An 18,946-nucleotide genomic window follows, 5' to 3' on the forward strand; every position below is an offset into this window, starting at 1 on the left:
AAAAATCCATTTAACAAGTTGGAGGATGGTAGTAAAAAATACTCTAGGATAAAGAACAAGGCTATAAACCATGTATTTAGATACAATACTTTGTTTAAAGGAGTGTGTGCTGGTACATTTTATTACTCCATAAAAATATACTTGGAAGGTAGTGAATTGGTTAGGTGTCTTTTGTAGATTAAAAATATAGGGCCCAAAAAGAGAGAGGTATTAGACTCCTCTCTCTCCCTTAGCCATATCACATCTAGAATACTGAGGCCAATTTGAGGTGCCATATATATATATATATATATATATATATATATATATATATATATATATATATATATATACATATATATATGTGTGTGTGTGTGTGTGTGTGTGTGTGTATGTGTGTTTTTGCAAGGCAATAGGGTTAAGTGGCTTTCCCAAGGCCACACAACTAGGTAAGTATTAAATGTCTGAAGCTGGATTTGAACTCAGGCACTCCTGCCTTCAGGGCCAGTGCTCTATCCACTGTGCCACCTAGCCACCCCTGAGGTACCATATTTTAAGAGACACACTTGGAGCTTATAATAAGGGTAGTCAAGATTGAATAATGAAAAGGACTTTGTAAATTGAGGGTTTTATCTTGGGAGATCTTGATTGAATTGTTCTGTTTTCTGTACATTGAACAAATCCCTGGTAGTATATGATTTTTTTAAAATCTATTCCCTAATGTGGACATTCCCCATATGGACATTCAGTGCATTGGCTTATTTATTCACAATTAAAATTTTCATAGGTATAGAAATGAATCACCCAAAGCCTATCATCAATGAAGAATTTCCTAATTGACTAAGAGGGAAATCTGAATTGTAAACAAAAAAAAATAATCTGGAATCTACAATATCCTAGAGAGATGTGAGTGAAAGTAGAACTTCATATGTGAATTCCAGGAGGAATTATTAGCCCAGAGGACTATTCGGTTTGATTAAACTGACAAGTGAGAAACAACTTGATCTAAAACTAGTTTTCTTTCAAACATCTCTTATTACTAATAATTGCTTACATTTATATATCAATTTAAGTTTTGGAAAATGCTTTATCATTTGATCCTATAGGCATTATCTTCATTTTACAGATGAGGAAACTGAGGTTTAGAGATGTAAAACAGAGCAAGTGTCAGAGCTAGAACATGAATCTGGATCCAAGTCCAGAACTATTTACATTGTTTACTACCCCTATTCTAGGTGAAGTAAGACCAGAGTTCAAATCCAACCTCAAACCCTTACTAAACTTGTGACTCTAGACAAGATTCAGGCAGTCAACTATCTTGGCAGCAATTGAAATCATGTCATATGGATTAAGAAACTAAAAACTTATAACCAAGAGAAATAATAACTATTAAAATAAATGAAGAGGGGGCGGCTAGGTGGCGCAGTGGATAGAGCACTGGCCCTGGAGTCAGGAGTACCTGAGTTCAAATCCAGCATCAGACACTTAATAATTACCTAGCTGTGTGGCCTTGGGCAAGCCACTTAAGCCCATTGCCTTGCCAAAAAAAAATAAAATAAAATAAATGAAGAGCACTCATGAGAAAGATGGATTAGATGTATTCTGAGTGGTGCAAGAGAACTTCAGAAAATGGATGAAATTTACAAAAAGACAAAAGTAAGGTCAATATAGGGAAAGGGTTTCTACCTATTAGGATTATCTAATCATCCAATGCTTTGGCATTCCCAGTTAAGTTCTTCCTCATTTTCTATTTCATTGCCCTCTTGGACTTTCTCAAAATCTCATAATCCTGTAAGATTACATTAGGCTTGAAACTCACACCTCTCTGTGACCTGCCCCTTGCCCAACATCATAGAGGGTGGAGAGTGGAACACAGAAGTACTCCCACATTGTCCATTTAAGGAGGATCCCTAGAGTAACCATTTCTTTATTCCCCCACCCTGCTTCTCTCTGATGTACTTCTCCAGACCTCCAGCACCATGTACACTTTCTTCCCCCTGCCCCAGTTTTTCAACTTCTTTTTATGTATTGACTTCCCCCATTAGATTGTAGGCTCCTTGAGGGTAGGGACTTTCTTTTATTTCTTTGAATCCTCAGTGATTAGCAAAGTGCCTAACATATTGCTGCAGTGAATGGAGTACTGAACCTGGAGGTAGATTCATCTTCCTGAGTTCAAATCTGGCCTCAAACACTAGTTATGTGAAACTGATCCTCAGTTTTCTCATCTGTATATAATGCACTGGAAAAGGAAATGGCAAATCACTCCATTGGTTGCCAAGAAAACCCCAAATGGAGTTATGAAGAGTCAGACCCATCTGAAACTACTGAACAACAAAAACAAAAGCAAATAGTAGGCTCTTAATAAAATTACTGACTGTATGAAAGGGTTCCAGAGCTAAATGAGCATTTGTTAAGGGTACTTCGGAGGAGGGCCTAACAAGGGAGAGTTAGGAGTTGAGTTGAAGATCATCTCTGAGCTTCCTTTCTACTTAAAAGCACTTTAGAATGATGCACCTCATCACAGATGACCGAGTACAAGTCAAGAATCCTACAATTTTTACTGCAGGTCACCTATCACTGGTGGTATCAATTGAATCAAATTACTGAGCAAATTCTTTGTTCATAAATGTAATGTGTACAACAACAAACAAAGCTTCAAATAAGGTAGCTAGCTCCAGAGATAATTACTATAGGCATTATTGGCTCCAATTTACTGATGATGAAACCAATATTGGAGTTATTAAGTGACTTGTAGAAAAATCACACAACTACTTGGTTTTTGAAACAAGATTCAAATTCAAGTCTTTTTGCTTCCGAGTGCAACAATCCTCTCTATCCTCTGGGTCACAGAGTCTCTAGGTTCTGTTTATCCAAAATCTACTAATAAACCTGGATCTGTGAATGTGCAATCTCTTTAACAAATTCTCTTAAATAATTGCAAGGTTATTCATTGCTCATAGTTCGGCAATGCTAATATAATAAAAATTACTATTTTCTTGGAGTGCTTTACCAATCATAGCATCAAAGGGGTATTTTATACAGTTAGACAAGATAAAAACAAAATTTATTTCTAGGAACAAAAGGTCTAGAATCTCATGGGAAATAATGAAAAAAATTGGAATGACAAGGGATCTCAAGGATCTCAAAACACATTATCCAGATCTCAAAATACATCATAAAACTGTAATCATGACAGAGATTTAGTACTGGCTGTAAACTAGAAATCTATATAAGGAAAAATCAGAAACTATCAAACTCAATAATCCAATATTCAATAAACTTAATAAACGAAATTACTCTGAAGAAAGCAATTCTATTTTAAAATAACCACTGAGAAAACTGGAAAGAAATGTGCAAAAGTTAGATTTATACCAGCATCCTATTTTGTGACTGGGAAGAGTTCTTAATCAGCTTCTGGAGAGCTATTTGGAACTACGCCCAAAGGGCAACAAAAATGTGCATACCCTTTGACCCAACAATACCACTACTGGGTCTATATCCTGAAGAGATGATGAAAAAGGGTAAAAACATCATGTGTACAAAAATATTTATAGCAGCCCTGTTTGTGGTGGCAAAGAATTGGAAATCAAGTAAACGTCCTTCAATTGGGGAATGGCTTAGCAAACTGTGGTATATATATATATATATATATATATATATATATATATATACACATATATATGTATATGTATATGTATATGTATATGTGTATATGTGTATATATATATATATATATGTCATGGAACACTATTGTTCTATTAGAAACCAGGAGGGACAGAATTTCAGGGAAGCCTGGAGGGATTTGCATGAACTGATGCTGAGTGAAATGAGCAGAACCAGAAAAACACTGTATACCCTTAACAGCAACATGGGGTTTGATGTTCAAACTTGAAGGACTTGCTCATTCCATCAGTGCAACAATTGGGAACAATTTTGGGCTGTCTGCAAAGGAGAGTGCCATCTATATCCAGATAAGGAAATGTGGAGTTTGAACAAAGTTCAAGGACTATTCCCTTTAATTTAGGGAAAAAAAGATATCTTATTGTCTGATCTTGTTACCTCTTAGACTTCTCTTCTCTTCTTTAAGGATATGATTTCTCTCTCATCACACTTAATTTGGATCAATGTACAACATGGAAACAAAGTAAAGACTGACAGATTGCTTTCCATGGCAGGGGGGGAGTAAGATTGGGGGGGAAATTGTAAAACTCAAATAATATCTTTAATAAAAATAAATTTTAAAAAAAAAGAGTTCTTAGTCAAATAATAATAATGATGATGATGATAATAACAACAATTATGTGTGTGTGTGTGTGTGTGTGTGAATAGTGCTTTGCAAAAACTTTTCAACTATTATCTCATTTTATCCTCACTTTAACGGGTGTGGGGAGGAGAGTACTATTATTATCATCCCCATTTTATAGATAAGAAAATTGAGGCAGACAGGAGTTAAGTGACTTGCTCATACAACTAGTGACTATCTGAAGCTGGGTTTGAAGTGAGGACTTTCTTCCTGATTCCAGGTAGATACAAAGATAAAGTAGATATCCTGACCACATGAAACTGAAAAGGTTTTGTAAAAACAAAATCAATGCAACTAGGAAACGAAGGAGAGCCATTGGAGGGTGAAAATAAGTATTTTTATCATATATCTTTGACAAAGGTCTGGTATACAACATCTTTAGGAAACTGACAAAACTATATATAAGATGAATAATCACCACCTAATCAATAAGTCATCAAAGAATATGAATAAATAGGCCTCAAAAGAATAATTTCACACTGTTAATAAACATTTAAAAGATTGGTCTAAGTCATTAGTAATAATAAGAAAAATGACTATTAAAATGACTCTAAAGTTTCACTCACTTAGCAAATTCACTTTTTTCCTGGCAAAGCATTTTGGCAAAAATTATGAGATGAAAATAATAATGGCATCAATATGAACTGGCTCACTAGAAAGTAATTTAGAATTACACTATGAAAGTGACTAAAATGTCAATACCTTTGATCAATTTAGTTAAAGACAAAAAGAATAGTTCCACGTAAACCAAAATATTCATAGAAATCGTTTTTTATGGAAGATAAATGCTGGAAACAAAGTAAATGTACATCAATTAGGAAATGAATAAGGAAATTATGGTCCAAGGAAATAAAGAAACATTAAGTGTGGGGAACAATATGCCCATGGTGATTTGGCCTATTTTCAAAGGTATTGAAAATGTCCTCAAGATTTAATTGTTTCAAAGGACTGAGACTTAGTGTAATTTATGTGGTTTCCTGTTGCTTGAATATAAAAAAACAAAAGGTTTACCAGGTTTAGTATGGCACCACAGTGGCACACTGGACTGAATCAATATATGTCTTCACTGAATCCCTGCTATAATAGCCAAATAGAGAACCTTGTGTTTACTTATATAAACTGTGAGTGTTTCCTTTCTTTCCAATATAAAACCAGGTGATTGGTTTGAGTCAGTCCTTTCTTACAACCCTGTCCTGTAAGAAATGATAACTATGAGGAATTCAGAAAAGCATCAACTATTAACTGATGCAGTGTGAAATAGGTAGGAAAGCAAATATACAATGACCACAACAGTGTTAAAGCAAATAACAATAAAAAGACCAAAACTAAAACATATAGTTATATAAAACTAAACCATATAATTATAATAATCAAGAGTCTTAATCATGGAGTACAGTTGATAAAAATATATCTTCCTCCCTTCTTTGCAAAGGTAAGGGACAACAGGTAGAAAATACTTCATACACTATCATACCCAGTTAATGTGTTCATTGGTTTTATTGAACTGCTGTTTCTTAGAATTCTTTTTTGCAACAATAGTTTATTGGGTCAAAGAATGAGTGGGAATATGTTCACAAATGAAAGCAATATATCAGTAAAATATATCACTTTTTTAAAAAAGAAAGCATAGTATTTTGTAGAATTGTTAAAATTAGAAAAAAATCATGCAGCCCACACATATTTAGAGTCCTAATCAAGTACCTCATCACTGAACAAATTTGGGTAAATTTGCATAAAACAGAGAAGTCAGAAGTTTTCCTAAGTCTCACTGAGGGAATATATATATATATATATATGTATATATATATATATATGTAATATATATATATATATATGTGTAATCCTCAGTTTATCCCCTCTAATAGAGACTTTGCATTTTAATAACATACCATTAAAAGTGAAGGAATAAAATTAAAGGAACCAAGTTTAAACAAAAAAAAACCTGTGAGTGAGTGATGGAAAAAAGGATATACAGTTAACTGACAGCAGAAGGCTGTAAGAAACCAAGGAAATTAGCTGACACAGAAAAAATGTCTGAGACTCTGTTAGAGAACTAAAAAAACTTCTTTCCTGAGGAGAATTAACATTCCTATCTTTAAGAAATACTAAAAAAGACATTTTGAAAGAGCTGATTTTAGCTTTTAATCCATGGAGAAGATATTCTGTAGAAAGAATATCCCTAATAAAAGACTTTCTACTGCTATCCTGAGAGAATTATAGTTGGTCTGTGGTGCCTATATTTTGGGGGATTCAATAATTGCAGCCAATGGTTAAAAGGCAAGGGTGTGCTAGAACCAGCTAAAGCCAATAGTTAGATTTTTCAATGTGAGCATTTATACATCAGAAATTGGCAAATGCTACAGATCGGGATTTGATTTATTGTTGTGCTGATTTCTAGACTTAAGAAAATGATAGAAAAAAATGCTAATAAGACAAAAGTGTATTATGTAAACTTTTTTTTTCTTCTTCAGAGAACTGAATTGTTCATATTTACCAGCATGTCCTTGGAAAGGTGACTCTGGTGGTGATTCTGATAATTGATACAGTAGTGAAATATTAATTTATATCTTAGCCTTATAGGTTACTGTTAATAAGTTGTTATATGGACAGTAATATTTTGATGTGTTTGTTTCAAAAGCACCTGAGAGGTATTTTTTTTATTTCTTAGTATTTTATTTTTCAACAATTATATTTAAATGTAATAAATTCAATTTTAATGCTTTTTTCAAAATTTTGAGTTCTAAATTCTCTCCTTTTCTCTCTTCCTATCCCTTCCTCCACATTGAGAATGCAAGCAATTCAATATAGGTTATACATGTGTGCAATGCAAAACATTTCCATACTAGTCATATTATGAAAGAAAATATAGATAAAACACTCAAGTAAAATAAAGTAAAAACGTATGTTTCAGTCTGTATTCAGACACAGTTCTTTCTCTGGGAATAGATAGCATTTTTCATCATAAGTCAATTAAAATTGTCTTCTGTCATTGTATTGCTGAGGTTGGCTAAGTAATTCACAGCTGATCATCTTACAATATTACTATTACTTTGTACACAGTTCACTTCATTTTGCAACAGCTCATATAAGTTTTTCAAGGTTTTTCCTGAGAGCATCTTGTTCATCATTTATCTCTTGATATTTTATTTTTATTTTTCCAACTACATGTCATGAAAGCCTTTCAGCATTCATCCACTTACATTTTTCCACCCCTGTACACACCCCCACCTCAGTGACAAACAGTCCTGTAAAAGTTGTACATGTATATCTATATTTAACATGCCTATATATTGATCATTTTGTATATGAGGAATTAGCATCAAGGGGAAATAAAAGAAAACCATGGGATAGAAGGAAAAACATAAGAGAAGTTTTTAATATGGTGATCATAGTATCCATTCAGATTCTGTATTTTTATTATTGTTGGTTTTTTCTGAGTGTGGATGGTGCTATTCATAACAGCTCTCCTAGGGTTGTCCTAGATCTCTGAACTGCTGAGGAGCTAAATCTATCATAGTTGATCATTTCATAATATTGCTGATAATGTGTACATTGCTACCTTGGTTCTGCTCCCTTCGCTTAGTATCAGTTTGTGTAATTCTTTCCATTTTTCTCTAAAGTCAGATCATTCATTATTTCATATAGAACAATAGTACTCCATAACATTCATATATCATAACTTGTTCAGCCATTTCCCAATTTCCAATTCTTTGCCACCATAAAAAGAACTGCTATGAATGTTTGTGAACATGTGGAACTTTTCCCATTTTTTATGATTTCTTTTGGATATCAGCCTAGTATTGGTATTACTAGCCAAAGGGTATGATCGATTTTATTGCTCTTTGGGTATAGTTCCATATTGCTTTCCAGAATGGTTGGATTAGTTCACTACTCCACTAACAGTACATCAATGTCCCAATCGTCCCACACCCTCTGGAATATTTTCCCTTTCAGTCAACTTAGCCTATCTGATAGGTGTTAGGTGATACTTCATAATTGTTTTAATTTGCATTTCTCTAATTAATAATGATTTGGAGCATTGATTTAATTTCTTTGTTTGAAAACTGCCCGTCCTTATCCTTTGACAATTTATCTATTGGGGAGTCTCTTATAACCTTATATATTTGATTCAATTCTTTGTATATTTTAGAAATGATACCTTTATCAGAACCCCTAGCTGTGAAAATTATTTCCAACTTTCTACTTTATTCCTAATATTGGCTTCTAATCTTATTAGTGCAAAGCCTTTTTAATTTAATATAGCCAGAATCATCCATTTTGAGATTTACTCTTTTTCTTACTTGATCATAACTTTCTCCTGAAGGATATTGCTCTTACCTTATAATACATATACATACACAAACATGCACACATGAACATACTACATATACATACCCTCATCCATAGATTATGCTTGGCATAATAAATGCTTCCTTACTGACTAAAAACAAAGCAAAACTTGCTACATATAAAGTCCTATTTCTATTTCATTATCCTTCATATTGAAAATGATTATTGTTGTGGATTTCTTTCTCTCTACATAAATATATGAAAGTATACATATACATATATATATATGGCAGTTGCTGCAAAACTAATTGCCTCAAATAAAATATTTTAATAATCATGAACATATAACTGTCTCTTTTTTTATTATGAATACTTGCAAGCATCTGTTGTCTTTCATATCTCTGATGACAAGCTGCCCTCAACAACCTAAAACCTGTTTAAATGTCTTTGTTAAGAAATAGCCATTCCAGGGGTGGCTAAATGACACAGTAGATAGAGCACCAGCCCTGGAGTCAGGAGCACCTGAATTCAAATCCGGCCTCAAACACTTAATAATTACCTGGCTGTGTGGCCTTGGGTAAGCCATTTAACCCCATTTGCCTTGCAAAAACCTAAAAAAAATAGCCATTCCATTATTGATCAACTCCCAAGATATCATGACTGCTACTATTTTTTTTTGTTCATCAATCCATCACTTTATCCCAGGATTTGAAACTATGCTTTAGAATTTTTTTAAATATACTGATATCTTTGATTTTTCCAAATTCTTTATTATAGTCAGCCACCCAACACACATTTATTAAGCATCTACACTGTCCCCGATATTATGCTAAGTGCTGAAGTTACAAAGAAAGGCAAAAATGCAATTCCTATTCTCAAGGCGCTCACATGCTAATGAAGGAGACAAAATACAGTTAACTAGATACAGCCAAGATATTGTTGTTGTTCAGTCATGGCCTCTCTTCATGATCCCATTAGGGATTTTCTTGTCAAGGATACGGGAGTAGTTTGCCATTTCCTTCTCCAGTTGATTTTACAGATGAAAAAACTAAGGCAAACAGGGTGAAGTGATTTGCCCAGAGACACACAGCGAGATTGAGGCTAGATTTTAACTCAGGAAGATGAGTCTTTCTGACTCCAGATCCAGCACTGCACCACCTTGATGCCCTTAAACTCAACTCTGTTATTATTATTTAGTCATTTTAGCTACATCTGACTTTTCATGACCCCATTTGAGGAGCTTTCTTGACAGAGATACGGAGTGATTTGTCATTTCCTTCTCCAGTTCAACTGACAGTTGAAGAACCGAGGAAAACAGGGTTAAGTGACTTGCTAAGGTCACACAGCTAGTCCAAGACTAGATTTGAACTCATGAAGATGAATCTTCCTGATTCCAAGCCCAGTGCACTCTTCATTGTGCTATCTCACTGCCCTACTATATGTATCTTGTAGGAATGGAAGATAGTCTTAGAGCAGTGACAGGAGGGAATCAGGAGAGGTCTCTTGTAGAAGAGATTTGATCTGAATTTTGAAGGAACACATAGAAATCATGAGGCAGAAATAAGTAGGAAGAATATTCCAGGTATGGAAGAAAGCTAGTAAAAAAAAAAAAAGCATAGTCTAGAGAACATGTCATGAACAAGAAGCAGCAAGAGGGCCAGTAACAGAGAGTAAAGTTAAAAAAAATTGGAAATATAGGAAAAGGTCAAGTTGTGAAGGATTTTTAAAACCAGAGGATTTTATATTTAATTCTGGAGATAATAGTCACTGGTATTTAATGAATAGGGGAGTGGAGTCCGGTGTTAGTACATTCTCAGACCAGTTGTTTTGGCAGTTGAATAGTGGGAATGGGAATGGGAAGAGATTTGATGCAAGGACATCAGCAGCAGGCTATTGTAATAGAAGAGGAGTGAAGTAATGGACTCCTGCACCTAGGTAGCATCTGTGTGAGTGGATAGAAGGGGGTCCATGCAAGTAACTGGGGGTCTTGAAAATTATTGAGAAAGTCGAGATAAGAGAGCAGGCAATCTGGTGGGTTGTATGGAACTGAATGGGATCAAGATTCATAAAGAGGGACTTGCCTTGGCAAGGAGAAGGCTAACCTCTTCACATGAGACACAGATAAAGGAGGAGATGTGAGGGGAAAATATCTAAGTGATATGAGATGAGAATAAGGAAAGACGAACTCTTGGCAGATGTCCTGGAATTTCTATTGAAGTATGAAGCATGATTTTCAGCTAAGAGGGTCAGGGAGAAAAGGCCATCAGAAGTTTGAGGGCTAAAGGGCTTAGAAACATCTCTGTTGCAATACTGTATGCAATGAAGAGATGTAAAAGGATTGCCTTGCTATAATGAGAATCCCTTTGAAATTTATGTAGCAAAAATTTGTAGTGAACTCAGAAGTCTTGTGATTTTTCCCAACTGCATTCAGTAGCACATGAATATAAGGGAAAGCAAGGGATGATGGAAAAAATCTGTTGTTGGGGCTAAAAGGCATTAATGTGTTAAGATAAGAGGACAAAGAGTCTTCAGTGTAGAATTGAACTTGTTCACCATGGGATCAAGACAGAGATGGAACAGTACATGGGGCAATGGTCTGGGAAACAACAAAGTGGTGGAGGAACTGAAAGTCATCTTGAGGACAAAAATCAGGATTAACAGTTATAAGGCAGAGGTACAGATAGAGTAAAGACAGGTTATGATCAGATAAAGACATTTCTGAATTCATGAATATGGAAGTAGAACACATAGGATAGGGGATGTATAGCCACCCAGCTGTACATATCAAGGGTATGACCTTCTATATAAGTAGCTTAGATAGCATAGAAGAGAAAAGTATTGAGTATTTTGAATTAGTGGGGTAGTAATATGTTCAAAGAAGTATCAATATGCATGCTAAGGTCCCATAATATGAGAGCAGGAGTTGGGATGGAGAACAAGACTGATAGGCCCTGAGGTTGGAAAGTATGTCATTCATCAGATCTTGGTATGTGACAAATGATATAAAGAACTGGGAAAGGAAAAGGTTAAGATTAAAGAAAGTTTATTAACTATAGAGTAAGCCATTCCAAAGAGCACAGAGGAAGAAGAAGGCCTATTTGGAGGGGGACAACTAGTAGGGAGGGATGGGTTGAGGGAGATAAGAATAAGGAAAAAGATAATGAAGGATTAGGAATTCCGTTTATAGAATGACAACCAGGGGTTCAAAATCATAATGGATATAGCATAATTGGGATGGGAGTGTGTTAACTAACCATTAAAGAAAGAGTATAAGCAGAGTTTCAGAGGAGGTGATTAGTCTATTCAAACCATCATCCCTCAAGATCCAACCCCACAGCAAGTTGGATGCTGAATCACAAGAAATATTGGAGGCTGGACTCACAACATACAGAAATAGGTGATGATTTGACTGCGGGAGGGTACCACAAAGGAGGCAGGAGCTGGCAATAGGGAATGTATCTGATCTGAGAAAGGCCTTCACGGCACTGGAAAAGGATTCAGGGCAAGACAAAGGACCCAAATGTGTAGTCTGCAACTTGGATTGAAACAGGCGTTCCTAGAAATTCTCTGGAACTAAAAGAACACAAGCAAGAGGACTCAATGATCCAGGACTGATACAGATATATAGTCAAATATATCTCTCCCGCCCCCAGCCAGCAAATCATTCCTTAATACAAAGGAAAGGAGGAAGCTGTTCCAGAAAAATATTAAGCAAAAAATTGGCCAACAGTGTATCCAATGTTCCACACCCATAGTACCCTCAGCTCTGCATAGAAAAATAGGGTACATTTTCATCTTTTTTTTTTGTTTTGCTTGTTGTGGTGGTAGTGGTTTTCATTTACATCATTATAATCATCATATATATTTTCCCCTTGTTCAATTTACTTCACTGAATCAATTCATATGATTTCTCTTATGTATTATTTTTTTTTAGTTTTTGCAAGGCAAATGGGGTTAAGTGGCTTGCCCAAGGCCACACAGCTAGGTAATTATTAAGTGTCTGAGACCGGATTTGAACCCAGGTACTCCTGACTGCAGGGCCAGTTCTCTATCCACTGTGCCACCTAGCCACCCCTCTTATGTATTATTTTATCACCAACTGTAGTTCAGTAAAATTCCATTGTATTTATAGTGTCTCAATTTGTTTAGTGACTCCCCAGTTTCAGAACCTTATTAAAAAAAATTCATGAACACAACTCACTCCTCCTTCACTCTCAGTTATCATTATCCTACTTTAGTTTATAATAATGTAAATTATTTTATTAACAGTAAAGTTATCAATATTTTGATATAACCCCTTATATTTCTCTGACATTGTCTATCTCTGTCTCTTTCTGTCTCTATTTCTGTCTCTGTCTCATCGTGTGTGTGTGTGTTTCTCTCTACACACTCACACACACACACACACATGCACACGCACATGCACACACAAAAAAATATAGTTGTTTAGTTGTTTCTTAGTAAGTCCAACTCTCCATAACCCCATTTGGGGTTTTCTTGGAAAAGATACTAGAGTGGTTCACCATTTCCTTCTCCAACTCATTTTACAGATGAGGAAACTAAGGCAAACAGGATGCCTTGCCCAGGGTCACATAGCTAATGTGTGTCTGAGGTCAGATTGAAGTCAAGGAGATGAATCTTCCTGACTCCAGACCCAGTATTCTTTACATTGTGTCACCTAGCTTTTATATAGCTATGAAGATATAGATATAAATAGATACACACACATACATACATACATATATACAGCTAGGTGGCTGTACATTTGTATGTTTATATTGTGTATGTATGTGTTTGTATTGAACATAACTTCCCTGTTGGTAGAATGACACCTGTTCTCCAAACTCAACTGTTAATTATGCTATCTTACTATTTCATGCCCATCAGTCATGGATGATAAAGATAAACTTACTCAGGAAGTCAGAAAGAAGCTGTATGTATAAGTTCTGAGAAGGCTGGACCCATACCAGTGTTTGGACTTAACCTAAAACTTCATATCAAGTGGGCCCACATTCAATCAACTTCCTAAAACACATATTGGTCTTTTCAATTTTCAGTTTTTCCAGTGCATGTGTCATCAGACAGCCTGCAGCCTTTATAGCAGATTTCAATGAGAGTTTTCTATTCTGTATTATCAGTAGCTATGAAAAAATTCATGAAATATTTGAGCTAGAAAGTAACATGGATATCATCATGACTCATTTTTTATTTTTATGGAATGAAGTGGGAGAAGACATAGTATTAAGTCACATCATATGAAAGTGATATCTCTGATCCTTGGGTTAGGAACAAGCAATCTGTGGGATGTTTTGATGATTTAGAATAATCTGAGAGCACTTCATACCTCCCCAGCATGCACTGGAAGATAGACTAGAATGTAAAAATTGCAACCATTTTTTATATGCATGAACCAGAGTGGGTTCTACATATCATACCACAATTCTACTACTAATGAGTTAAATCCTAACCCCCCAGTTACTTAAGAGCCAGTGGGAATTGTTCAGACCTGACTGAAAGTGGAATATGGTCCATTATGAAGTCACAAAATATGCAGTAATGTCTCTAAAAGAGCCATTATAATTCACACCAGGAAAAAACAGTAACAAAACACATTAGACATTATACAAGGTTAGCAAACTATTATGTAGAGGATTTAGAGGAATCCTTAGGGATATCCCTCCCATCTTGCTCCAAGATGATCCAGAGTCCTTACTTACTGTAACTTTCTCTTGAAGATGAATACTAATAAAACAGTTTTATCCAAGATCTCTAACCAAATGATTTCAAAACCCTGAGTATGTATTATTTAGGAGCAAGTAACATTTTTATTTTTATAGATGAGAAAACTAAGGTTCACACAATCACAAGAGTGCAATCCAGGGCAAGTAAATTATCAAAGCAGCTATTCAGAATGTGCAGACATGTCCTCTGCTCAGCCTGGATTGTTGGATCTCAAATCAAGATTTGCAGATATATTCTGCCATTATTTTTATTGTCAGTTCTCTGAAGCTAATGAGCCATGTTACTCTCCATTGAATGATATATTTCTATGTAGTTATCCTAACAAGGTGAGAGAGCTTTCTCTCAACTAAAGATTATTTTGTTGTTCTTGTTCAGTCATATCCAATTCTTCATGACTCCATGAACTATTGCATGGCTCTATCCTCCATTCCCTCTCAAAGTCTGTTAATCCAGTTCACTCTGCCATCCCTTTTATCTTTTGCCTTCAATTTTTCCCAACATCAGGACCTTATCCAATGAGTCCATCTTCTCATTATGTGGTTATAGCTTATCAGCTTCAGTATTTGTCTTTCCAGTGAATAGCCTGAATTAATTTCTCTAAGTACTGACTGATTTGTCCTCCTGATTGTTCAACTCTCAAAAGTCTTCTCTCCATCACTGCAATTTGAAAGCACCAATTCTGCTGAGCTCAGCTTTCCCTATAGTTCCGTTTTCACAGACAAATATTGCTCCTGGAGAAAAACCAAAGCTTTGACCATTCAGACCTTTGTCAGTAAGGTGACCTTAGTAACCCTTTAGTAGACTGTCCAGATCTGCCATAGCTTTTCTTCCAAGCAGCAAGCATCTTTTCATTTCATGGTTGCAGTTGACATCTGCAGTGATCTTTGAGTCCAAGAATATTAAATCTGACACTGCTTCCATTTCTTCTCTCTCTATTAGCCAGGAAGTAAAGGAACTAAGTTACCAAGACCTTAGGTATTTTTTTATATTAAGCCTCCAACCAACTTTTACACTCTTTTCTTTCACTCTCATCAAGAAACATCTTAATTCCTCTTCATTTTCAGTCATCAAAAGATTACTTTAAATTTGCATTAAACACCAACAGATATGTTTCACCTCCAGAAAAAAATAATATAAGCCCCTTCAGGATAAAGATTGTTTCATATTTTTCTTTGTAGCTCTTGTACCTAGCACAGTGGCAGATACATAGTAGGTATTTTTGAGGGTTTGAAAGGATCTTAGTGATCATCTAGTCCAAGGGTTGTTAGTCCAGAATTTGTGAACTTCCCTTTGATACTTTGATAACTATATTTCAATATTTTTGGTTTCCTTTGTAATGCTCTATATTTAGTTTATATATTTTTTAAAACATTATTCTGAGAAGGATCCATTGGTTTTATCAGTCTGCAAAGGTATCTATGCCATTGAAAAGGTTAAGAACTCCTAATCTAGTACAACTCTTTTATATGTAATATGTGTCTTTGTGTGTGTGTGTGTGTGTGTGTGTGTGTGTGTGAGAGAGAGAGAGAGAGAGAGAGAGAGAGAGAGAGAGAGAAAGAGAGAGAGAGAGAGAGAACTAAGAACCAAGGAAGTGTCTAGGCCAAGGTAATAATATAATTATCATAGAGCTGATCATTGACCTGAGGATTCTTGGCCAATGAAGACCTTTATAAAGGCCTTTTCTGTAGCAAAAATTTTTCACATACATTGCCTAATCTGATCTTTAATCTGATCTTCATTTGTGTGTGTGTGTGTGTGTGTGTGTGTGTGTATCTGTCTGTCTGTGTGTGTGTGTGTGTGTGTGTGTGTGTGTGTGTGTGTGTCTAGATTGCCACATACAAAAGGCTTGGATCTGATCCATTGACCAGTCTCTAATCGAGCAAGAGTGTAGTTCCAAGTATTCCCTGAATCTATGTGTACTTTCTCTATCTCGAGTATATTGTTCTTAAATAGGAAAAGGGGAGTAGGAAGTAGGGATATACTGGTAAATATTTAACAACTGACTATCTAGGTGGAAAAAATTGTACACATGATGCATTTTTAAGTTAATCTGTATTACTAACATTTTTTCCATCACTTTTCTATGCCTAGACATCAATCAACAAAACAATAAATCAAATTCTGATTTGTAGTATTTTCCAGTTTCTGAGGTATAAATGCTCAAACTGAAAATTGAACCATGAGAGTAATAATCATGGAGATTGGAAGCTTTATTTCATTTGTATTAACCCATCCTGTGCATGAAGGACCCAGATCTATTAAACCAAGAGACCACCTGCCTCCCTCTGACCAATAGCAGACATCCTCCCTAACAGCAAAGTTTCTTAACAAGGTCACTATTAGAAGTTTGAAAGGTCACTTTGCCTTCTCCAGTTCCAACAACAGCTGTCCCGTGGCTCAGCATTCCCCAGGAAGTCTGCTATCTCCCATCACATTCAATATCATCACAAGCATCCCTGGAGGTTCTAGGATAGGTTGGGAGGCAATGTAGATCAGTGGACTGTAAACTCAATAGGAGTCAGCAATGTGATTAGGCAGTCAAAGAAACTAATTCAAGCTTAGGTAGTATGAACAGATGCATTTAAAAGGGGAAATGAGAATCCTGCTGTTTTCTATCAAGGTCACATCACATCTGTAGTACTTCATTCAATTCTGGATACTATATATTAGGAAGAACATTGATAAGTGGGAACATGTCCAGAAGAAGGCTATAACCTTTATATTTATTAATAGCTTTCTCTCCCCCTCTTAAAATTATCATTCTTTGGTATTTTTCTATTTCTATCATAAGTTCTAAAGGTACAGGGAAAACTTAGCCTACAAATAAACAATAATAGCTAGCATTTACATTGCTCTTTCAAGTTTACAAAGCACTTAACATATATTGTCACATTTGAGCTTTATAACCACCTAGGAGGGAGATGCTATAATTATACCCATTATATAGATAAGGAAACTAAAGCAGATAGAAGTTAAGTAACTTGCCCAAGGTCACACAGATAAGTGACTGAGGAAGAATTCAAATTTAGGCCCAACACATTATCAACTACACCAGCTATCATTAGATTGTAATCAGGTTATGACATAAAATTAGTCATGGGGTTAAACTGAGAACATTGCTGGGATAAATTTTTATTATATTTGTACTTATATTTGCTATGTAAACATATTTAGCAGAGTAATAGTGGGAAGTTAAAATATAGATATCAAAAAGTTACATGAGGAGAGGCTAGGTGGCACAGTGGATAGAGCACTAGCCCTGGAGTCAGGAGTACCTGAGTTCAAAATCCAGCCTCAGACACCTAATAATTACCTAGCTGTGTGGCCTTGAGCAAGCCACTTCACCCCATTGCCTTGTAAAAACCTAAAAAAAAGTTACATGACCATTACACAAAACAAAGGGTATACTGACTTCTGTATTTGTTTAACAATTGACATAATAATAAAGACATATAGGGACTCAAGTATTCTAGTTCATTGAGGTTTCTGGATTATTAAAAGTTACCCAGTTGGAGTTGTGAACTGATCCAATTATTCTGAAAAGCAATTTGGAATTATGCCCAAAAGGGCTATAAAATCACACACCCTTTGATCCAGAATTACCACTGTTAGGTCTATCCCAAGGAGATCATAAAAAGGGGAAAAGGAGCTATTCATACAAAAATATTTATAGCTACTCTTTTTTGTGGTGGCTAAGAAATAGAAGTTAAGGGGTTGTCCATCAACTGGGGAATGACTGAATAAGATGTGGTATATAATAATAATGAAATGTTATTATGCTATAAGAAATGACAAGTAGGATGGTTTCAGAAAAACCTGAAAAGAATTATATGAACTGATGCAAAGTGAAATGAGTAGAAGCAGGAAAATGTTATATACATACACAGTAATAGCAGTATTATTTGATGAAGAACTGTGAATTACTTAACTATTCTCAGCAATACAATGATCCAAAACAATTATGAAGAATTATGAAGAAAAACACTATCCACCTCCAGAAAAATAACTAGTAGAATCTGAATGCAGATTGAAGCAAACTTTTTAAAACTTTATTATTCTTGGTTTTTTTTGTCTGTGTTCTCTTTTGTAATGTGATTAATATGGACAGGTTTGAAGGACTATACATGTATAAACTATATCAAATTGCTTGCCTTCTTAAAGAAATGAGGTGGGAAGATGGGAAGGAAATGCTGATGGGAGGGCAATAAAGAGCTAATAATTATAACTTTGAATGTGAATGGGATGAACTCTCCCTTAAAATGTAAGCAAATAGCAGAGTAGATAAAAAAAAAACTAGAATCCTACAATATGCTGCTTACAAGAAACTCATTTGTTTTGGGGGTTTTTTTGGTTTGGGGGGGGTTAGGTTTTTGCAAGGCAATAGGGGTAAGTGGCTTGCCCAAGGCCACACAGCTAGGTAATTATTAAGTGTCTGAGACCGGATTTGAACTCAGGTATTCCTGACTCCAGGGCTGGTGCTCTATCCATTGTGCCACCTAGCTGCCCCAAGAAACTCATTTGAAGCAGAGAATGCATATAGAGTAAAGGTAAAAGATTGGAGCAAAATATATTTTGCTTCAGCTAAAGTGAAAAAAGCAGGGGTAGCAATTCTTATCTCAAACAAAGCAGCTG

This window comes from Macrotis lagotis, chromosome 4 (genome assembly GCF_037893015.1).
Source record: "Macrotis lagotis isolate mMagLag1 chromosome 4, bilby.v1.9.chrom.fasta, whole genome shotgun sequence".
NCBI classification, from domain to species: domain Eukaryota; kingdom Metazoa; phylum Chordata; class Mammalia; order Peramelemorphia; family Peramelidae; genus Macrotis; species Macrotis lagotis.